Raw genomic sequence first — 21,118 nt, forward strand, 5'->3', positions numbered from 1 at the left:
ATCATGTTAGCCCTCCCGCCCCCCTGCACACAATTAGTTGACCCCCCCCCAAATTAAAAATCCCCAAATGTTATAACCTTTCCTCATACTAATGGGATTTGGGGAGTTTCTGTTCTCTGTACCTTTTACAGCACTAAAAAAAGGTCAAGGACCTATGACAGTTAAGTCCAGTTGCAAACAACTCTGGGGTTGCGGCGCTCATCTTGCTTTACAGGCCGAGGGAGCCAGCATTTGTCCACAGACAGTTTTACCGGGTCATGCGGCCAGCATGATTAAGCTGCTTCTGGCGAACCAGAGCAGCGCATGGAAATGCCATTTACCTTCCTGCCAGAGCGGTACCTCTTTATCTACTTGCACTTTGATGTGCTTTTGAACCGCTAGGTTGGCAGGAGCTGGGACAGAGCAATGGAAGCTCACCCCGTTGCAGGGATTCGAACCGCTGACCTTCTGATCGGCAAGCCCAAGAGGCTCAGTGGTTTAGAACAGAGCACCACCCGTGCTACAACATCCTTTTTGAGGTGTAGTGAAATATTTCCAGTGATTTCCATTGAAATATAATAATAGAATCATAGAGTTGGAAGGACACGATCTTGCCAAAATCTTGCGAGATCCTGTGGAGCGGGCAATACCTTGTGCTCTTTCAGCAGGATCTCACTGGAAATCAGTGCTGTTGCCAGTGCCACTTCATCAGTGGCAGAAGTGGCATGGCGGGATGCCAAGATGGCAAAACGGGGTACATGGTGTAATGACCAGAACTGTGTGGGATATATCCAACCTCACATAACCAAGATGCTTAACTCTAATCAATGCATAAAGGTGTTCAGACCACAGATTAAGCTGCCAGGCTTAGCTAGGTCACATCCCCTTACCTTGGGAGGAGGAGTTACCAAACTCTTAGGTCTCTCTGCTTCCACCATGTGAATCTACCGGTAAGGACGTTTAAGATGGATGCTCCAAGCTTAGACCACGTGGCTTTAGCAAGCCATCTTTGTGTTTCTATACAAATCGTTTAGAAACATTTGCCACTTTTTGGAACCTAAGTTATACTGCCTTGTCTTTTCTTGGTGCTGTATGGAAAAGCGCATGAACCTGACCTTTGAAGAATTTGTAGGTAAACCATTTTTAACTTACCAAACAATGCAAAGGGGAGTGAGGAACTTTGGAGGAAACTTAGAAGGGGACATTTTAAAGGTATATTTCCATGCTGCATGTTTTGTGATTTTAAATCTCTGCTGGGGCTCACCAAAGAGTACTTGCCCTAAACCTGGATCTAGGCATCCAGGGAATTCTCCACTCTATTTTAACAAATACCAAAAACCAAAAGTACCCCAAACCAACAAACAGCACACAGTATTTCAAGCATGTGCTGCCCAAACATTTAACGACATGCAGTATGACTTGATCCATTCTTACAGCAAAAATCAATAAATAATGTGAACTAAGATTTATTAAAAACATTTAGGGAGAGGGAAAGTTGTGTTTTCCCATTAGTAAGGGGAGGACAGACAAATATTGTTTCTATTACATTCTAATGAGGTTTATTTCCCTGCCTTCTGCCAATATGGCTGTGGGGAAATTTAATAATTGTTAGAGAGTTACAGGAAACAATCCATGCTTAATTTGTTTCCACAAATGAAATCCTTGCGGTCACAATTATGTGTTGGACAATATTGTGTTTTCCTTTCTTCTCTTCATGTTCTGTTTCTTGCCCATAAATGCAAGGTATATTTAGATCTGAGGGCTAGCGAAAAAATTGGAATCAATCTTTTAAAGGGCGCAACTTACCTTTCTTTCTTTCTTTCTTTCTTTCTTTCTTTCTTTCTTTCTTTCTTTCTCTTTCTGGTTCTGTGGCTCTCCTGTTGAATCAAGATTGATTTTAAGAACAAAGCCTTCAGAGGAAGTTTTAAAATACATATTTTTCATTTGACAAAAAGGAGCAAAGCAGTTCAGGTTGTATGTGCAAACCTGAGTTTGATCACCCTTGGTGCGTCTCCCCTGGGTGATGCTGATGGTTCAGTAGATAGTGCTACTTGCTATTGAGTGAGTGCTAAATGCAGGGGTCAGAAACTGGGAGAGAAGTCTATTAGTGTTAGAAGTGTTCCTACAATAGTACTACCCTGTGCTTTGCTGCCTATGTTACACAGAGCTCCAGCTTGGAGAAGTTGGGCTTCAACACTCCTATCACAGGAACATAGGAAGCTGTTATGAGGGCCTTCACAGGGTCCTTGAGGAGTCCTGCCTCCTTCCCAAAGCCTAGTGAGCACATTCCCAGCTTTGAGAAGGAGGTGGGAGGGCTGTGGAACCCTGCCAGGGCCTTGTGCCTCCTCCTCAAAGCTCATAGCGTCACTTAGCCTGCTTTGGGAAAGCAGCGCGAAGGCTGGTAGTCTGTGTGTGTGTCAAATTTTGGCCTCTGAAATATACTCGCAGTCGAGAGTGGATTTCATGCTCTTTATTCAGCTCATAGCGGTGAGGAGGAATGGAAGTTCCCCCAGAATGTCTGCTTTATAGACATTATTTACACAATGGGCCCCACATGATTGGCTAATTCCGGGATTCACCTGTAGGCCAATCAAGTTGCGGATTCACTTCCACCTGGAGCTGGATTGGGTGGCTCCTGTGGATCAATCAGACTGCTGCATTCTGGACCCTATTGTTCTAGGACCAATCAGACTGCTGCCTTTTGGATCCTATTCAACTCAGTACATAACAGCCTCGCTGCTCACCCCCTGTGCAACAAGGCTGTGTGCGGCCCACACTTTCCATGTTGAAGTACTCTTGCAGCCTCCTTGGGATGAAAAGTTGGACCGCCCTGGTCTATGCTGACTGACAGTGACTCTGCAATGTCTTCCGAAGCCCTTTCTCAGCAAATATTTCCTAAACCGAAGGTCTAATGGATTTGGGAGAGGGTTTGAAGGAAGAGAGAAACACAGACAGTTTGGTTAGTGTTCTAGGAGGGTGTTCCAGGATTCCAGGACATCAAGGGGAAAATGATGAACATGTTTAAGGGAGCAGGAAACTCAGGGGGTGATAAAGTTGTGAGGGGAGTTAAAATCATAAACTGCGCTCCAGAGGTCTGAATTATTCTTGAATGTATTTTGAACCCAAACCAGGATGTGATTCATACACGTGGGCACCCTTCAGAACACATATACATTATGTGCTTGGATATCTGAAGTACAAAATGTCATCTAAAGAACATCACCGCCAAGTCTTAATTAATGAGCACCATTAATACATTTCAAGAATTCACCCAGATATAACAGAAACGCCAATTTTAAGAGCACCAAGTGGACCCAGGGGAGAGGGGTGGGGAATGTTCACAACACATTTTCTCCAGCCCTTCCTTTTTCCCAGTTCCATGTTCTGCATGACAAAACTTGGGCCACGGGGGGATCTGAAAGGCTCTTAATTAGGCAGAATTCACAAGGCTAGCAGAAAAAAGTGTGGGTGAAGGTTAGACATGAAGATGAGGATCTTGTTTTGAATGAGTCCAAGATTTGGGGGTGGGGGTTGGGTGGGAAGTGAGCAGAGCAGGAGAAGGCAGAATGGGGACTGGCTCATTTACTTGACTAGGTGCAAGTCCTCTTGGGCAGATGAACCCACTCCAGGACAGAATGCATCATTAGAAATTTTCTGTTCCAATTGCACTGTTTGCCATATTTTTAATATAATACTAGGTATCAGTCTGCAGTGAGTTTTTTGCTTTGGACCGCAATCAGTTTCTCAATAAGCATTTTTCAGAGGCAAAAGATATGCAACAGATCTAGATTACGTGTGGACTACGTGGAGAAAACAAGTGCTTGGTCTACAGGGATTGTAGAATAGGATGGGTATTTGCAGCCTTGGTTTCAACTGGCCTTCTGCTTTGCTCTTGATTGTGGAGGAACGGGAGGGGGAGATTATGAGACTGAAGCACACATTTAGCTTCAGTTCAGTTCAGTTCAGTTCAGTTCAGTTCAGTTCAAGCACAAGTTCAGGATAGCTAGCTATGCAGATCACAGCAAAAGCGTCAAAGGAATAGAATAAAGGGAGTTAAAACAAGTACTGGCTCAGTGTTTTCTCTCTCCTGATCAGAAGTAGCAGCTTTAGTATAGAGCAACTGTGATGGAACTCTCTGTTTGGGTTTTTTCTTTTCCCTTTTCCCCTTTTTTGCAGGTGAAAGTTAGGCTCTGATCATGATGCACATCAGTGCTTAAGAGAGCACAGAGGCCTGTGCTATTATAGGATGGAATGCTGTTAGATAATTCGCTGTCCCTGTACTGTGGTCTCAGGTGGCTGAGCAGTTGCAGAGTACATGCGGAAAGGCTTCTATGAAACATAAAAGATGCATGCTGAATACGAGCACTGTGCCTTCTACTTAGGTCACAAATTTAGCATTCTCCCACAGCTTTGCCTGTTTGGTTTTGGGAGGCGGGGTTCTGTACGACCATTGTGCCATGGAAAATGCACATGGCTCATATTTTGCACGGACAATGAACACAAAGACACACACCAGTGCTACTTTTTACTAAAATCCTGGGGGTAGGGAGTCCAGGTTTTAACTTCACCTACAGCTTGGACATGGGAAACATTGAGCATGTGCAGAATGCATGGCTATATAAACTCTATTCAGACATTCTTATCCCTCTTGCAATGAGGGAGTGCACTGCTGTCCCCATCACCCCCCGCCATGAGTTGGAGGGATGGTTTTAGAAATGGGGAGCCTGCTTGACTTGTGTCAACTCCCAACCTGATCTAGAATCCTCACATTCCAGGGTTCTAAACTGCACATAGAACCAACTTGAGTTCCTGCTGCAGACATTTGGCTAAGATGGTGAGAGAAGAGCTGGCATGCTCTTGCAAGCAGAGTTCGTGGGTTGTATCAAATGGAAGAAGAAGAAGAAGAAGAAGAAGAAGAAGAAGAAGAAGAAGTAGAAGAAGAAGGAGCTGAGTTTGGACTTGATACCCCCCTTTCACTCCCCTTAAGGAGTCTCAAGGCGGCTAACAATCTCCTTTCCCTTCCTCCCCCACAACAAACACTCTGTGAGGTGAGTGGGGCTGAGAGACTGTGTGACTGGCCCAAGGTCACCCAGCAGCTGCATGTGGAGGAGCAGGGAAGCAAACCCGGTTCACTAGGTTACAAGTCCACCACTCTTAACCACTACACCATGCTGGCTCCCTAGTCCTTCTTGAGTAGACCCATCAAAATTAATGGACATTGGGCCTATTAATTTCAGTGGAACTTGATTGGATACAACTATGTGTTTCTCATACACAGCTGCAGAGTTCCATGGAATCTTTATATGATCCCACCCAAATTCTGTAGCAACAGCTATTGATTGCTTTTCTCGGAACAGTATTCCCACGGAACTGCTGCAGACACAGATCACAGATGAAGCGCGAGTAACTCACGAGTCTGAGGCTTTCTGTAGAACTAATATATCAGCCCCATTGACATGAATGTATATTGTATTTTACAAAGCAACACACAAAAATAGGGCATGATCTACTTAATCTCTAGATGCATGTGGATCTCGTGGATCTCACCACGGAGCAAAAGTTTTTTGCCTTCTCTGTTGCTACTTGTTTGCAGCATCCAACATGGCTGTCATTGTACTGTATCCTACAGGCCTTCAGTAAAAATTAGAAACTGAAAGCAGCCCCTTTATTGAGCTCTGTCTAGAGCATTTTGCTTTATGTTATTGTGCACAGTGCCTCCAACTATACATCCGAGGTTGCAAAATGAAATGTGAGTGAATATTAACACCAGTGCAATGAGGTATTAACCTAAAGCTCAATCCTACATTTGTGGTTATTTGTGTAAGCAGAAGGGGTGGGGGCACTTTTTAAACCCCTATGGATACTCTAATTTTGATGCAAGAGAATTACAGCACAGACATAATAACAAGAGGCAGGAGAAGGGAGCTGCGGGTTAGGATGGAGGAGAATTTTGATTCAGTTCATGTTTATAGGAGAATCTACCTAATTCACACTTTCTGAAACCACATGCAAACCAAGGTTTCTTGAAATAAACAATTACCTGATTTTTGCAATGTAGTTCTCCCCCCCCCCTGCAAAGTAACAGGTACAAAAACAGGTACTAGTAAAATGTGTGTAACGTTTGTAAAAATTACACACTCCCCCCCCATACAGTATTAGGGGAAATTGCTTTGCAAAAGTGTGTATGCAAGGGGAAATTTCATTCAAACACATGTATTAAGCAGAAATTTGCACTTAAATGCTACTGTATTTTCACGGGATACTCTTAAAAAAGAAAAGAAAACGGCAACCATACCACAAATCGATTTGGAACTGTGCAGAACTGAACTAAGTGTGGAAAAATGAGAAACTCACAGATTTGCCCATTCCTAGCTGTGGGGAAAGGGACAGTTGTACCACTGAGAGGGGAAAGTTGTGTCTGCGCTGATGATGGTTTAATTCCCTTGGCATTGGCTTGGCAAAAACTGTTGTTAAAATGGGATTGTAGTTGTAATATAGATGCTGCCATAATTACGTAACTGAAGAACAAGCTGGCAATATGCCAAAACAGAAAAAGGAGAACAGAGGTGTCCTGGGTTTGAAAACCAGTACCTCACCTTGCTCCCTTCTCTACCACTCCATGTTTTCCATTTGTTGTTTCACAGATGCTTCAGTACGTATTTAAATCAGAGCAGCTGATGTTGAGCCTCATTGTGTATGCTCAGGGATAGGGCTTGGTGTGGCTGGCAAAGAGGGGGTGGAGAGGGGAATCTCCTTAGCATACGGCTTATTAGTATCATCAATCATCAGGGGTGTCATTTCTAAATTCCCTCTCCCTCACCTAATTTGCTAAACTTAATTCTTTATCACACCACAAAAGCCAGCATGAGAGATGGAAGTGATAATGAGAGGTGGCTTGCTCATCCATGCCCTAATGCAAGGCAACTTTGCAAGAGTGGAGGGCGGAGGCAGATTTGGGGTTTTTTCTGCTTAGTCACGTCTCTTAGGGAAGATTGCCGAGTCGTGTCTCACTGAAATCGCCAGCTTAAATCATCTTCTGCTCGGGTTGCTTTCCCAGGCAAGTCTGATCTGGTGGGAGAGGGAAACCTATACGACACTACTGTGGGTTGCTATCGACACCACTTCCAATGATTTCCACGTGGTCAGAAGAGGGTGAAAAAAGCTGAACATTTGGTTCCTGCTTGTCTAGGACTGGGGGATTTTCACGGGTGGCTGAAGAACGTACCCTTATACTGAGTCCAAACATTGGTCCACCGAGGTCAGCATTACCTACACTGATTACCTACATACCTCTCCCGGTATGCCCCACGGAGAGCCTCAAGGTCCCTAAATAGCAACACCCTAGTGGTCCCGGGCCCTAAGGAAGTTAGATTAGCTTCAACCAAAGCCAGGGCCTTTTCAACACTGGCTCCGGCCTGGTGGAACGCTCTGCCTCATGAGACCAGGGCCCTGCAGGATCTGATTTCTTTCCGCAGGGCCTGTAAGACAGAGTTGTTCCACCTGGCCTTTGGCTTGGAGCCAATTTGATTCCCTCCCCCTCTTTCTTTTTTCTTTTTCCTTTCTCCTCCTGTGATGAGGTTGCATTTTAATATTTTAATGTTTCAATATTTTAATGTTGTATTTTAATCTTGTTTTTAAGTTGTATTCATTCAACTTGTTTTTATTATTGCTTGTTAGCCGCCCTGAGCCCGGCCTTGGCTGGGGAGGGCAGGGTATAAATAAAAATTATTATGATTATTATTATTATTGGCAGTGGCTGTCTAGAATTCCAGGTTGAGGACATTGCTATTTGTAGTTGGAGATGCCAGGAATTGAGGCTGGGACCTTGTGCCCTACCAGTGAGCTATGGCCCTCCCCCAGTTACCATTACAGCTCATAAAGTGGTGTTTATGGCAATCTCTCCTGGCAATCCAAACTCCAGGTTGTTCCCTCTGGCGTGGACTGTAGGACCTGCGGACAGTTTCAGTGGATGGCTAACGGTCAAAATCTCAACAGAGAGTACCTTCTGTGAAGACCTGCAGTTTCTACATTAGGCTGGATAAAGAACCTACAAGGATGGAACAAACAAGACTTCCGCGTGTTGTTTTCTTATTTTCCTCCTCCCCTGTCCTTCCTTCTCCTGAGATTGTGGTGTGTGTGTGTGTGTGTGTGTGTGTGTGTGTGTGTGTGTGTGTTTGTGGGGATTATGAGCCCTTGAGTGTTGTTCAATTCAATCTCCATGGATCATAGAATCATAGAGTTGGAAGAGACCACAAGGGCCATCGAGTCCAACCCCCCTGCCAAGCAGGAAACACCATCAGAGCACTCCTGACATATGGTTGTCAAGCCTCTGCTTAAAGACCTCCAAAGAAGGAGACTCCACCACACTCCTTGGCAGCAAATTCCACTGTCGAACAGCTCTTAGTGTCAGGAAGTTCTTCCTAATGTTTAGGTGGAATCTTCTTTCTTGTAGTTTGGAACCATTGCTCCGTGTCCGCTTCTCTGGAGCAGCAGAAAACAACCTTTCTCCCTCCTCTATGTGACATCCTTTTATATATTTGAACATGGCTATCATATCACCCCTTAACCTCCTCTTCTCCAGGCTAAACATGATCTCAGAGTTTTTAGGGGATTTTGAATGTCTTATGTAGATTTTTCAATTTCATTGTTCTGTATGGGACAATGACAATAAAGATATCGAACTGAATCGCAGAGAAGCCTTGCTGATGTATTGGAAGTATCTGGGCAGAGAGATTCCTTCCTTGGTGCTAGAGGCAGGTGTAGTTTCTGCATCCAGCTTGCAGAAGTCATGAAAGGCGTCTTCCTAGTCGATATAGACTTGTGATTACTTGGCCTCTGTCAAAGTAATTATGGCTCTTCCTGCGCCTTCCGGAGAGTGGAGCTGGTGGTTCTAAGTGGCTTGGCGGTTATGGCTAAAGGTTGCACAGGAGAGCTTTTAGCATGTAGCTCCTTGGCTGACACAGGCCTCCCTTGCTGGGCTTGACAAAGGCAGGTAGAAAGCCCTGGCAAGAAAACAGAAACAAACTGAATGAGTAATAAATCAGGTCCAGAGCCCAGCGGGGGGTGACCTTTGCAGTCTTGTGTGTTAGAGCAACCTGCCTCGGCGAGCCTCCTTTGGCAAGAGGGATCTGTATCCAATCGTCGACGTTTTTAACGCCAACACACAGCACTGGTGAAGGCGCTATTTATAGGGATGGCTTCCTGCAGGGGGGCAAGGGGGGGGGAAACGGATGCACAGGGACCAGAATACAAAGGAGCTGCTAATTAAGGAGCACTGTTGCTAGACACTCGTCATACGTATTAGTAAAAAATAACCGGGGAGAATGAAGGGTTTCATTCTAATCAAGCCGTAGCAGACGTTAAAAGGGAAGAGTTTGAAAGGAACATTTTTTAAAAACAAATATATTGCTTGTAGTCCCTTGCTTTCATTTGTGCCTTTGGGAACTTTTGCATTATTTACAAGCAAGCGTTTGCTGCTAAGGTTGCAATCCTAAACCCACTGAGATTAAGCCCCACTGAATTCAATAGGACATGCATGGCTAGGATCGCGCTGTTAGCATATCCCTGGCCAAGGTGTGGAGAAGTTGTCTCGTCAGCCCCAGCCAAGGTGGCCTGAGGTGAGGGATAATGGAAGCTGTGGTCCAGGAATACCTTGGGGGGGGCACAGCTTCTCCATCCCTGCCATGGTTTAAGAGTTTATGGGACATATGGTGGGTTTCCAGAGCCTTCATTGTTTAATTCATGAATATGAATTACAGGTGTCCTTCCCCTTATGCAGCGAGGGTTACAATTCCTGGACCACAGCCTGCAATATAATGCAACCATCAGATGTGATGTGGTTATCATTTCAATAATTAGAATGTACAAAATGCATAAAATATAGCCAAAATGCATTCAGAACGCAGCCCCAATGACTGCAAAAACAGTGAAAATGTGAATATTTGGTTGCATTTCATAGTTAATTTTTTGTTCATTTAAACCCTCCACTGTTTGATGCAGAATCAGGATGGAAGGGATTATTGACTGAGAAATATGAGACACAAAATGAAACAGAAATAGACCAATCTGTCCACTTTTAGGTGCGTGCACTTCTGATAGATTCCTTCTGCATCTCACTTCGCATGGAGCTGTATGAGTCTGCTTCTTGTTTTGCCCACATCTCATGCCCAAAGCTGGCATGAGTAGCTCAGGGGGCTCAAAATAATGCGTCCATCAGGGATAGGTTGACCCTTCACTAACCCTCTGCTGCTGCTGCTGGCTCCACTTTCTGGCATGCGCATAAAGCACCTCAGAACCTGTTTCTCTCGGCTAGGAAAACGCTGGACAGACTGCAGGGAACTTTCTCTGTGCTGTTGCCTTCAATAAGCACTAAGACCATACGGTTCCAGAGAGAGATAAATAGTTCTGTAACCATATTGCTTTGTGCCGCCACCAGTCTCCTTTGTTGCAGAACTCCCAAATAATCTATCACAGCATCTTGGGGCTGCATAAAATGCAGCTCAAAAACCCAATGGAATACATGATTATGTCCAAATGTTGATGTGTGGAGTGCTCCTCTTCAGGGGGCCAGCCAGCCAGTCGGGCATGCCCCTTTGTAGCATACTCCATTGAATTCCTGCTTCCCCATTTTTCTGACCCCCTCCTGTTTCATCATTCCATGTCCATTAAGGATGCTTAGCATGGATTGTTGGGATTGTCCTTAGGATATTTATTTTTTTGTCCTAACATTTTGCGGGAGGCTTCTGCAAACCTTGGTCGTCGTCCCCACAACCCTGTGCCCTATAATGTATTTTTTGTGGCATGAGGATATTTATTTATTTGAGGCAGTACCAGCCTACATTTCATTCTATTTGATTTCAGAACGGGGTACAATATAAAAGAAAACGCAATGCATACAATATAATAAAGCCACATGGCATGCAAAACAAGCAGTGTTTCCCAAAGTTGGATCTACAGCGGTTTTTGAACTGTAGTTCCCATCATCCCTGACCACTGCTAGCTAGGGAGTGATGGGAGTTGTAGTCCAAAAATAGCTGGAGACTCAAGTTTGGGAAACACTGCCTTAAAGCAGTAACAATAGGAAGAGCATAAATACCTGGCAGATGAGTTCACTACTAGTACAGAAGATACGTTCAGGAAACCGTGGTTTGCATAGCCTTGGTGGCAGCATGCCTTTGTGGGCAGCCTTCTGGGGGCTTCATGGCAGCAGTGGGCAAGGCTAGAGGCAAAAGTTGGGCAAGGTCAGAAGCAAAAGTGGGCAGAGCAACAGATGTGGCTCTTTCCCTTTGGACAGGGGGCTATACTCCAGCTGTGCCCAAAGTCAGAGGTTTCTATCTATATCCATATTTCCATCCTCCACCCAGGCAAGCAAAGGCACCATCAGTTTTTAAGAATACATTCTAGCCAGGCAAAAGCATCTGAGCTGCATGTGGAGCAGGACCAATGAGAGGTGTGTACTGGAGAGAGTGGGCGTGTGGCGAGTTCCAAGGGCCAGGTAGAGAGGTTGAAGGGCCGCATTTTGGCTGAGCCTGAAACTTTCTGCCCCTGCACTAAAGCCACCCTTGTTAAAGAGAGCCATTAGAATTTCTGCTATGCCTGCCATATTTCCTTGATATTTTTGTAGGGTAAAGCACCTGTATTATTACAGAACACCCACCCACCCACCTCTGCATTTGTGTCAGTGCTAGTAAACTTAAACTGTAGATGCAGCAGACTATTAACAGTAGGTGGTGTATCATTATGGCACTTAGTTGTGGCTCTCAAAAATCTTGTCACTTGCAACTTTGACAGAGCTCCCAGCTGCGCACGAGGCTTAAGACACCGGCAATTTTCACCTTGAATAAAAGTTTAGTGGCACTCATTGTTTTAAATTTGCAGCTTTTAAGACTTGAAGTCTTCATTTTATGGATTCCCTCCCCTTCTCTTCCCTCTGAGAAACTCATTTGCTTTGCTGTGTGTAACCATTGATTCCTTGTATTAAGGGATTGATAAAACAGATTAGCCGCAATAGAATGTTAATCAAGGCCATGTTTCAAAGTTACTACTTCCCAAATTTATTCTTCCTCCCCCCTGCCCCCTCCTTCTGCAGAACACTCAGCGGCTCTTGGTTGATCAACTGGTAGTAGCCGAGAAAACCAGGCACCCTGAAAAGATTAATGGGCAAGACAGTAAAGCAAGACAGAGTAATGGGACAATGCAATTATATTTGCTGTGTTGTGTTCTTGATAGTTGTGCTTAACTGAGGGGTGCCTGGGAGCAAGAATGTCCAATTAGATTTACAAGCTCTAGAGATGGCCATTTTATTGCTAGATTCATTGTTGCCTGAGCCACTAACATACTGTTGGGTGAGTTGAAAGTGTGTACAACACCTTGAAGCTGGAAGGAGAAACTGGTTTATAATAATCAATTTGCAGGGATGTGGATGTGGGAGAAGTATCTTTTACCATGGGGATCAGCAACTGACAACCGCTTGGTGAAATCTGGCTCAAGACCAGGGGTGGCCGGAGGGAGCTGGTGACCCTGGCCATGAATTGTGACTGTGACCGTGAGATAAAGAGGTGAGGTTTGGGTAAAACATGGGACCGTGCTTATTTAAATGTATGCAAATTATCTGCAGTGGGACTGCTCAGGAACTTGGCTGTTAACCAGTCAGGTGAGGTGGAATGAAATAATGGCCCTAGAGGCTAAAGATGATTGGTGGGAGAATGGGGGGTGGGCGGGCTACCTGCTAAACCCGTTGCCATGGTGGAGGAGGGAGTATGGAATGGACCAGCTTTTGTAAATTTTGCTCCGTTTCCAGTTTTTCCCCAATCTTAAGCTCAGTTCACATCAACACATTGCCACATCCGTTTGCGATCACGAGAATTCAGGAGTTTAGCGTGAATTCCTCCTAATAAACTCATTTTTGAATGCGTTTTTGCCTAACATGCACATTTCTGCCAAGCAGTTTTCCCAGATACAACACATTTTTGTGTGTTTGCCAATATATGCATTTATACACACACTTTCCTCAAGTAGATACACTTCCATACGCATTACCTGGATAGAAAATTCTGCTGCAAAATTCAGAGAACTGTTCGTATTGCTTGGGAAAGTGCAAATTAGGTAGATTCATCTTTAAATGTGAATTGAATTTCTCCCCCTGTCCCTAGGAGAGGGCAAGAGATTGATAGAGCATGGAGCTGTAGAAAATTCCTTCTCTTTAGTCTTATGTGCCACTGTGAAGCATTATTAGAATAAAGACGGTCTGCCTACCCCCCATGCAGAATGAACTGCTTCTCCCAGACCCTGCATTCAAGTGGGGAATTTGGGAGAGATTCAGAATACAGGTGCATTTTTATTCTTCCTCTCTTGTGATATTTATATACTTCCCCATGTCAAAAAGCAGACCATAATGCACTTGCCCTGCCAAATATGGACCAATTCAGGGAGCATGTTGTGTTCTGCATAAAGTCCTATGATCAGGTTGAAGAGAGGCAGATTGGCAGTTGCCCAAATATATGCAGTCCAAAAATAAGTAATGCAATGGGAAGCGAGATTATCTAAACCACAGATATAGTTCCAAAGGCATTTGGATAAACAAGATTGTGCTATAATCCACCAGGAAAATATGGAGTATTTAATGCACCATTTTGAAGAGCGTCTCAAGAAGTGTATGAAACTGCCGTCTCCCTGGAGGGTACAGACCATCAGAGCAGAGGAGCTCTTGGTTTTTGGTTTTTGCTTTGTTAAATTGCTGTCTGCGTATTAAGCTCGTGGAATATATTAGGGTGGGTGCTTTTTTGTGGTAACTTCACACTTTAGTGACAGATGTTGTTTCTTTCCTGAGCTCTGAGGGTGCAATGAACCCGGCAAAGCCTTCTCGGGTGGCTTCCAGGAGTCAAAAGCTTTTGAGCTGTCAGTCTCCACCAGCTTTTCGTTAATTCTCGTTTGACGTGGCGTCTGGGGCCAGGCTCTTGTCTTTGCAGCAGCGAGAGCTCACAGCAGGCGGGAGCAGCTTAATCGATCGGCAATACTGGTCACCCAGAAAGAGTGTTAATTGGCCTGAATACTTCAAGCATTCGACATGGACTGACCTAATCACCAGGCACAGAGGAGCTGATGTATTCTTGTGGGGAGGCAGAGAGGAGAGGGAGGAATTAGCCTCTGGACAAGTACAACCAAGGACGTGGTGGCCACAATTGCCTAAGATATTAAGGAAAGAGGACATCATGGTTCCCAGTTATCTATGTGGGGGCGGGGGCAGTCGGTCAAACATGGCCTACTAGGCATCTTTATCTGGTCTTCAGGAGTTTCCCCAGGTTATAGACCCTCAACAGTACTACTCCACACGGTCCTCAAGTGTGTTTGTCAGCCTTGCTTGTCTGGATGTAACTCAGAAAGAAGTGAGCGTGTGGGTGTCTCTGTGTGTGCAGAAACCTATGACTTCTGTGTGGTTGGAATGCAGCCTCCTGCCTAAATTGTTCACCATTACAATTTCGCCTCTGTTCTTGCCCCCTTTTGCAGACTCTGTCTATGTGGGCAACCGCAGATGGAAAACATCTTGCATTATTTACTGTGTTGCCCCACTATGCATTGGACCCGGGAGGCAATTTCTCGCCTTGCCGTCCGTACAGGAAAGATGTCTCTCCCCGGCAGAAAAGGTCCTATGACTATTTAGCAATGTAAACACTTCAGTGATTCATAAAGTCGTCCATTTTGCTTTGGCGGCCGAAAAGATCAGAAAGAAGGCCCTGGACAGTGCCTTCTATGGCAGTGAACTGTTAAGGGAGACGCAGAGATCTAAATAGAGACCATTATTTGTGGCGCTACACCCCTTTTACTTGTATTTATTTTTGATTCAGATTTGTCATGACCGATGGCTAGTACAATAAAGGTATTTGGATTGGGATCGCCCCCCTTTTTGCCAGCCCAGGCCAATAAGGCGATGCAGCCCTCAGGCTGAGAAAGGTCCCTGCCTCCCGGGCTACACCATTGTTGGTGGGCCAGAGGGGTGGCTACCCAAGTAACAGTGTAAGTTTGTAGCTTCCTGCATAGGAATGTGGGTTGGTTGGTGGGTCTGGCTCTGGCTCTGGCAAGGTGTGTGTGTGTGTGTGTGTGTGTGTGTGTGTGTGTGTGTGTGTGAAGGCTCTAAAACTGCCTGTTGGCTTGATAGGTATGTACTTTGGTGGTTAGAGCAAGAGAGGGAAACAAGGTCCCTCCTTTTGGGTGCTCCTTTTGGGACTGACATTTGTGCATTTTCGGTCTTCATCTTCAAAATGCTGGGCAGGGCAAGTTTCTCAGCACCAAATGAACAAAGGGCTTTTAAGGATGCATTTTCTTCCTACTTCTCAAACTTTCTAGCTACATTTTTTTAAAGCGTTCCGGTTCTCCTGGGAGCTCATTGCAGTTCAGAACAGCCAGGAACCTATTATATTTCGCTGTGTGGTGAACTAGTTCTGTCCAAAACCTGCCTTTTCTATACAAAATAGAATGGTCCCTTATGAACAGTTACTAGACCTGTTAAGGTTCCAATCCTGTGAGCTACTCCTGAGTAAACATTCATGAGATCATTCAGTAAGGCGTTCTTGCCACAGGTGGTGTTTGGCTGTGGCCACAGTCCAACTCGGAGTTAAGCACATTTAAGGCCATTGAAGCGGTTGTGAATACAGTGGCACCTCGGGTTACATATGCTTCAAGTTACATACAGACTCTGCTAACCCAGAAATAGTGCTTCAGGTTAACAACTTTGCTGCAGGATGAGAACCAAAATCGTGCTCCGGTGGCACGGCGGCAGCAAGAGGCCCCATTAGCTAAAGTAGTGCTTCAGGTTAAGAACAGTTTCAGGTTAAGAACGGACCTCCAGAACGAATTAAGTACTTAACCCGAGGTACCACTGTATGCTTAACTACATTGCATATCATTCGTAAGAGCGTGATAGTGATCCTGTAACATGACATTTTGTTCAAGAAAACACATCTCTGATTCCTGACCTATGCTGTCTTGTCAAAACAGCGTACAACAAAAAGACTGCCTTATTATAACAGGCCCGAAATACCATTAATGAATTTAGTGACATTTCCCCACCTTCTCGGGACTTTGCTACCGCAGCAACGCAAATGTAGACACAAGTCTCACATTTAACTAGTTTTGCACATACTGAAGACACAATGTAAGCGCAGCAGAAAGCACATCGCAGATACCCATAGTTCTCGAACTGGACAGTGTTGACGTGCTCTTCCCTGATCCGCCAGCACCATCACCGTGTCTAAGCACACTGTCTATGACTGGGGAAGGCAAAACTGTCCGTTAATCTGGTATCAAGTTACCAGCTATTGCTGGAACATAAGTTTATGATCACTTGCTATGTACGTGCAGCAGCTAAGTTAGACTACCATATGTTGTTCTTATATTTCCACCCACACAGTCCATGCAAATCTTTCGAAAAAGCTCAAGCCCTGCCTAAGGAGGGTGTTTTGTGGCTCCCACGTGGCAACAGCTGATGAGGAAGGGAGACTCTAGGAGCACAATGATGACTCTGCCTGCATCATCCACCTCGCAAGGTGCTCTTCGCCATCTGTTGCATTTAGCGTTATAGTTTCCTTTAAAAAATATAATTTGAGTGATATTTAAAGCTTGTACCAACCACATTGGAGTCCTTGCCTATGATTTTATTTTACTTTTTTAAAAATGTACATTTGCAAACTCTGAGAATTCATAGTAAAGGTCGTGACTGACTGTCTTGGTTAATTCAAATGGCCTTCAAATACCTGGTGGGCAAAGATGTATCTGGATGTCTTTTTGTTTCATATACTGTGGTACCTCGGTTTAAGAACTTAATTCGTTCTGAAACCTGAAACTGTTCTTAACCTGAGGTACCACTTTAGTTAATGGGGCCTCCTGCTGCTGCCGCGCGATTTCTGTTCTCATCCTGAAGCAGAGTTCTTAACCCGAGGTACTATTTCTGTGTTAGCGGAGTCTGTAAACTGAAGCGTCTGTAACCCGAGGTACCATTGTATTTTCAAAAAGATTTTGCCGGTCAACTTCTTGCAGAGATTTACTGGGGATGAGAATGAGTCAGTGGACCAGACCAAAAAAAAAAAGAAAAAAAAAAAAAAAGAGGAAAACAAAACCCCAAGAGTGGATTAGCTAAGAATAGACAATGGAAGAAACACACAGAAAAACAAATGGCAATGAGTGATCATGCCACAAATCACTAGGAAATAAACCAAGGTTGTAAATCAGAAATGGGGAACTTGTGGTCCTTCGGCCACATGAATAGATAATAGCAATATATCCTGAGCTCCTTTCATCCCTTAGGAAATGCTGTCTTAAGATCTTCCCTGGACTTCTTGGTTATTTCAGCAGACCATCTTCAGGGTTCTTCTACCTTGTGAGATCCATTTGTTGAGTACCAAGTACAGTGTGTTTGAAGAAGAGAGGTCAACATTGGGGAATTCTTTCCACCTGCAGGCTTGCCTGGCTCCATATTTCTACCTGGTTTAAGGTGCTTGGTGAAAACAATTCCTACTTTATACTGTATTTGGTCACAATTAGGTATGGATGAATCAGTCAGCTTCAGTTTCTCCTTTTTCTATTCTTAGGTTATCCACATCAGTTTGTGATATTTTTAAGTATGCATAAAATTCATCAGCATTTTGGTGCAAATTTATCCCAATATGCACATTTTTACAGAGCAAAATCCCCCAATATAATACATTTTTTGTATGCTGTTTTCACTAATACACACATTATTTTGCACACTGTATTTTAGTATGTTTGTACACATTATTTGACTGGAGAGGCTGAATTACAAATTACTTTGAACAAGTGCAAATTTTGAAGGATGGCTTTGTTTCAGTTCACATAATATTCTGGGAAGTGCAAATTAGTAAGGCTCAACTTTAAATATGAACGAAACCTAATTCCCCCCCCCCCATCCCTGGCCACAACCCAGTAAGTACATAGTTAGGGAATGTTTAAAACTCTCTTGCTTTCAAATGAAATTTAAATGTGTGTAACTGTGGATTAGATTGTGGCAATTTATGTTGTCTATATGGATTTTGGAGGCTTTATGATTGTAGCGGCATGATTTCAATATTAATCTTGTTGCCAACTGCATTTTTGCAATTACATTTTTGTTTTTGTGCTAGAGAGTTCATTGCTGATTGTGTAGCACACTTTGTGCACTTTTTATGGGAACGCTTTGTAGGATTTTTTTTTGTTAAAAAAGAAATAAATGGGAACAATATAATAATTTTGTACACCGTGTAGCTTTCCGTCTTCTGCCGGCTGACCTTTCGGTAGCAGCTCCAGCTCTTTGTGTTCAGTGCTCCCCTGACTGTCCTTTTAAAAGGAAAGGCTCCTTCTTGCTTTCAAAACCACCAATATTGTTATGTCTGTCATAGCTAGCCTCCTAATTTGACTAATGAATTAATACTCCTCTCTCTGGGGTTAAAAGAGCTTGTCATTCACAGATGTGATGTTTTCATCCACAGCCCTCCTGCAGAGGTTCAGGGGAAGCGCTGTTCCTAGGTGACCATATTCCTGCCAGCTTGCCATTGTTACCACACCTGAGGCCTTAGCCGTTCTGAGAGAGTCTAAGGCTTATGTTGGCTGTCTTATTAAATCATCTTATCTGGATTCCTGCTCTCTTTTGGCTCCGTTCCTGGTCACATTTCTGTCTGGGGATTCTTAGCTTATTTCACCATGGTGGTTTTCCCGTTCTCTTTCTGCTTTTCCTGGGGAAACCCAGATTCTGCAGAATACCCTCCTTGCAAATGGCATCATAGCTGATAATCACAATGTGAAGAATCGTCCAACCTGCCCTCTGCAGGAAGGATGCCAGAAAGAAGTAATAATAATAATAATAATAATAATAATAATAATAATAATAATAAATATTATTTTATTTTATTTATACCCTGCCCATCTCTGTGTTGATTGGTATCCAGTTTTATACCTGATGTTGAAGCATGTGTACATAGGCATGTTTCGTATCTAAAGCATACTGGGGATCCAAACATTAGTACAGTTCTTGAGTTCAGGATGGAGTGCATAAACCATCCTAGCCTTCTAACAATTAAAAAAAATAAAAATGAAATCAGATATTTTCAGCAAGTTCACATCTCCTGTTTTGTGGACCACAGCTCTGGAATCTTCTTGAAATATTTGTTTGTTTGTTTATTAGTTTATTACAGTGGTGCCTCGCAAGACGAAATTAATTCGTTCCGCGAGTTTTTTCGTCTTGCGATTTTTTTGTCTTGCGAAGCACGGACTTTGGAAAAGCTTCAAAAATCACCAAAGTCTTCAAAAACCTCAAAAAAGGCTACCACACCGCGTGCTATGAGTTGCTCCTCGAAGTGAATGCACGGTTTTAAGAAAAAGGAAACAAACTTGCAAGATAAAGGAAACAAACTTGCAAGACGTTTTCGTCTTGCGAAGCAAGCCCATAGGGAAATCCGTCTTGCGAAGCAACTCAAAAAACGAAAACCTCTTTCGTTTTGTGAGTTTTGCGTCTTTCGAGGCATTCGTCTTGCGAGGTACCACTGTATAGTAGTTTATATCCTGCCCTTTATTATTAAGTGACCCCAAAGACAGGTTACATAAAAGGTCTCGTAAGATGATGATGATGATGATGATGATGATGATGATTAAAAATAATTTAAGAGAAAGAAACATATCTAAACAACAGGCAGCAGCAGTACTGTCATATCATTCTAACTGATATCAGATCCCCACGAGAACAGAGATGCACAGATGGGTTTTCATCTGCTGTCAAAAAAACAGATGATGGCAGCCTGAGCTCTGATGCAGAGGGGAGGGAGTTGCACTTCCGAGGCTGCTGAAACGGATCTTTCCTAGGCCACCATGGTTTGACTCAGTGGAGCGATTACCAAGAAGGTGATCCTAAAGATCAACCAGGCAGATTTCAGAAAAGAAACTACATCAGGTATCTGGGTCCCAAGTCATTAAGCGCTTGTAAGATGATGCCAACACCTTAACTGAAATGAGTCTACATAATCTGCTTCCTCCCAGCACAAGTTGAACATCCCACACTATCTCAAGCACCTTGCCTAAGAATGACATGTTTGTTACTGGGTGGTAGTTATCACAAACCATGGGGCGTCTTGAGGCAAGAGTCTCATCATGGCCCCATTGGAGACATCACAAGGAGGCATGGGCCAGCCTGTCTGGCTAGTTTTGATTGGCTGTAATAGGAAGGGTCAAGGAGGTAATGCCCCTTCAAACATCTCATTCCCAGATGACAGCAGCCCAAACTGAACGTATAAACTGGCCAGATGGCACTCTGGACCCCTCTTCCAGATCTGTGCAGACAGCAACGTAGTAGTTCAAGAGCACCTTTGCCGTCAAAATCCCTCACAGCAGTCCTATAAGGGTTCTAACGCTGGAAGACCCTCTACGCAGTGTCTCTCCTCCCCACTCTGTATGGTAGCTGGAGTGGTGGCGATGAAAGTGCTTCTATATTCCTGATAACCACTGCCAGGAAGTTGTGCTGGTAAAATGCGGCTACTTTAGTCGTTGGTATTCCAGAGTCTGAACCAGCCGATAGTTTACCCATGTTCTTTGAACCAGCTCTTCTGAGATTTTTTGGAACAGAGACTCTTTTGGTTGTACCCCCGTGATGCTCTTCTGTCATATAGTCCATCTCTGGACTGCATTGAGTCATTCCCAGGGCTTGGGGGTCCCACAGTGATCGTGTGCTGAAGCCTTAAAAATGTGGCCCATCCCAAGAATTCACCTGGGCTGCTTGCGCCTTGAATTGCTCTGCTTGTAAGCTCCTTAGGGGCATCTGGAATTACCGTATTTTTCACTCTATAAGATGCACCAGACCACAAGACGCACCTAGTTTTTGGAGGAGGAAAACAAGAGAAAAAATATTCTGAATCCCAGAAGCTAGAACAGCAAGAGGGATTGCTGCGCAGCGAAAGCAGCAATCCCTCTTGCTGTTCTGGCTTCTGGGATAGCTGTGCAGCCTGCGTTCGCTCCATAAGACGCACACACATTTCCCCTTACTTTTTAGGAGGGAAAAAGTGAGTCTTATAGAGCAAAAAATACGGTAAATGCTAGGCCTTGGTCTAATTTAAATGCCCCCCCCCTGACGTTTTACGCCCCTTCAGTCAAATATAACTTACCCAGT

General features: G+C 44.1%; 1 long non-coding RNA gene across 2 annotated transcripts in view; it reads left to right on the forward strand.

Annotated features, from left to right (window-relative positions):
* LOC309326089 overlaps positions 1–16,518 on the forward strand; it is a 76,032-nt gene extending 59,514 nt beyond the window's left edge. Inside the window, exon 4 of one of the 2 annotated variants that reach the window (XR_014150128.1) lies at positions 16,385–16,518. This is a non-coding gene — a long non-coding RNA (uncharacterized lncRNA). Of the gene's footprint in view, positions 1–12,392; positions 12,478–16,384 lie in introns of those variants that run through there. The other variant, XR_014150129.1, reaches the window with a different exon arrangement.
* The last annotated feature ends 4,600 nt before the right edge of the window (positions 16,519–21,118 follow it).

The sequence above is a fragment of the Podarcis erhardii genome (assembly GCF_964252035.2).
Source record: "Podarcis erhardii genome assembly, chromosome: 12".
Classification (NCBI taxonomy): Eukaryota; Metazoa; Chordata; class Lepidosauria; order Squamata; family Lacertidae; genus Podarcis; species Podarcis erhardii.